Here is a 3,114-nt window from a genome sequence, read left to right as displayed (position 1 = left end):
CTATTTATTGAGTACAAGCAATCATTGGCTTAGACTTGATACAAATTTGCCCTTTGTGACACTTTCACTCTTCGGCCTTTGTTTAAGGTTTACTATTCACTGATATTTAACTGCCTTATTCCTTGTGGTTGGTTAATTTTAATTTTCAGTATTTTGCTCTGGAGAGTTGTGGATTTTTGTGGATCACTAGGTCCTGAAATTCAATGGAGTTTTCCCTTAAGTGTTGGCTTTATATATTTTTTTGTTTTGTCTTATACTAATTCTTTCTCCTCTCGTTTCTTTCATCTGCTTTTTTTTTCTTCAATGAACATCTATTCATAGTATTGACCATCTTTGGCCGCCCAATCCTATTGTAGTATGACGATTTTTATTTTCATCATTGCATTTAGTATGTGTGTGCTCTTGGCTTTCTCTTTTGGGGTTGGTTATTTGGGTGGCTTTTACTTATGACTCTTCATATTTTCCCCTTAACTTTTTCATAATTTTGCTCTATTTTTCTAGTCTAGTTTTTACTTTGTCTTTGTTTGTTTTTTTTCTTTTTCTTTTGTTTGTTTCTTTTAGGTACCACAAGTGTAATTTTAGCTCCTATATTGCTCCATCTTTTTCATTATTTGATTCCATTTTTGTTATTTTTAGGTAGCATTAGTACTGATAAAATGCCTACAGAGACTGAGGAGGAGTTACCAACCCCTACACCCGAGCCCAGTATCTCTGAGGAGGGCAACTTCCATTCCCAATACCAAGTATTGGGGACAATTGGGCAAGGGGGCAACGCCAAAGTCCTCCTGGCCCACCACCGGCTCATAGGAACCCCGGTGGCTGTCAAAGTTCTGCGAAAGGACAAGCAGTGGTTCCAGCCAGCCATGATGGAAGCAAACATAATGAGAAAGATCAACCACCCCAACATAGTGTCTCTCATACAAGTTATTGAAAAGGAAACGAGAATATACCTCATAATGGAGCTGGTGGAAGGCCAAGAACTCTACCAGTACATCAGAGAGTCAGGGCACATAGAGGAGGATGAGGCCCGGCAAATATTTGAACAGATATTGTCAGCAGTGAGCTACTGCCATGGAAAGGGGATTGTTCACCGAGACCTCAAACTGGACAATATAATGATTGATAAAAACAAAAAGGTCAAAGTCATCGACTTTGGGCTTAGCACCCAATTTCAACCTGGAAAAATGCTAAACCACCACTGCGGCACGTACTCTTTTGGTTCCCCTGAACTCCTCCTTGGCCATCGGTATGACGGGCCGAAGAATGATATGTGGATTATAGGAGTGGTCTTGTACTGTATGGTAGTGGGAAAGCTCCCATTTGATTCAGTGATCATCCAAGAACTGCAGAGACAAGTAGTGGCAGGGGTATATCCTGCTCCCTGTGGGGTTTCAAAAGAACTGGAGGACCTCCTTAGTAAATTACTGAGGGTAAATCCCAACTTTAGACCAACAGCAGGAAGGCGATGAAACACCCTTGGTTCAAAGAACACTGGAACGGATTGATAGGTCCCTATGAAGAAATGCTTCCCCTCACACCAGACCCGGCCATTTTGGATGCCATGAAAAGCATTGGATTCCAAGCCTCTGTAGTAAAACACTCTTTAAAACAAAGAAAATATAATGAGGAAATGGCAACTTATTTCTTTCTACAAAAGCAGGCTCTCCAGGGGGATGGCTGCACAGCCCAGGCACAGCAAGTGAGTCCCGTTGCAGCACCATTCCCTAGCCTTGATCCTGCTGCTGCTTTTAGATTAGAACCAAAGAGGAGTGGAAGCCTGCCAGTCCTTGGCACCTTGCGGGTGTCATCCTCCCATGGTCACGTATCTCACTATGGCCAGAATGCTCATCCAAAAGGAGGCAAAAGATCCACTGTGGCTGGTCGTCTCAGGCCTCTACCGATGACACCTACACAGGACCACTATCACAAATGTGCCGTGAGTGTCCCATGCATTCAAACAACAAGCATCTTCACTGAGAAGAGTAGCAATAAGGAAATCAAAGAAGACAACCCACTCTCCCACAGAGCCCCATTAGAGGATAAGCCCATCCCCAGCAGGGTCCGGCACAGAGGTTTTAAGGGGTGGACCAGGAATATAGCAAATGCCCTGATAAAGCTGTGTTGCTGCATGCCAAGGAGAAAGAAACCTCGCCTGGGGCAGAACAGAATCTCCCCCCAGAAATGAGCCACAGGGAGAGTCCAGAGAACAAGCAGCAGGCATAGCCCTGGTACCTTTGTGCTTTGTCCTTTTCAGTTTGCTCTATGCTGGTCCTTCCTCTGTCTCTGGTTTCCATTTTCCCCACAATTCTTACCTTGTATCTGCTCTAAGTTCTTTATGAGGTTTCCCCAACACCAAGCCTTCTCCCTCTTCTTGATTTCTCCTCTTCCCAGCAGGGACCCAATAGGATTGATGAGTTCCACACTCTACAGAGTTTTCTAGTTGGCCCATCCCTTCAGATGGACTCCAGCTCCCCCTTAGGCCAATAGCTCCCACAGGGTGAGGACAAGAGGTTCATGGGCTCATGGACTCCTCCAGGGGCTACTGATCTTTTCACATGTGGTCATCAATCACAAGTGCCTCAGAACAGAGTCTTATGTTTTCAAATGTAACATCCAATTCCATTAAGCCTCAAAACTAATTAACAAGGTTTGTCATTGAATAAGTATCAACAACCTAGTTTGTGGGTTATAGTTGATGGTCAAAATCCTGCATGCATGCATATTGTTTTGCATACTGGTTTTTTTTTTGTTCCTAAGACCTATTGATCTATTGAATTTTATAGGTAGTAGTTCTAAATGGTTTCTTTCAAAGACCTCAACTGAGAAGTAGAAAAAAGAAATTATAATATAGTAAGGCAAATCAAAGCCCCAAATGGTAAGCTAAGAATTCTACCTCACTGTCTTTTTTGCTTGGAATAAATTGTCTTGTCTATTTCACAGTGTCATCTGGAAATTCTTTCATGTCCTCAGTATAAACAGTAGGTGATTTCAGACACATGGCAATGGAAAAGACACCAGCAGAAACTACAGCAGCAAGAGGAGTAGCAACAATAGCAGAAGCAGCATTAGGCACAGCAGCAGCAAGAGGACGAGAAGGAGGAGCATAGGAGGAGG

General features: G+C 43.2%; 1 pseudogene; it reads left to right on the top strand.

Moving 5' to 3' along the window:
- Window positions 1-428: 428 nt before the first annotated feature.
- On the top strand, window positions 429-2,185 carry LOC134484875 (sperm motility kinase Y-like; annotated as a pseudogene).
- The last annotated feature ends 929 nt before the right edge of the window (window positions 2,186-3,114 follow it).

Source organism: Rattus norvegicus, chromosome 1 (genome assembly GCF_036323735.1).
Source record: "Rattus norvegicus strain BN/NHsdMcwi chromosome 1, GRCr8, whole genome shotgun sequence".
NCBI lineage: Eukaryota > Metazoa > Chordata > Mammalia > Rodentia > Muridae > Rattus > Rattus norvegicus.
This window is presented reverse-complemented; position numbering and strand designations above follow the sequence as displayed.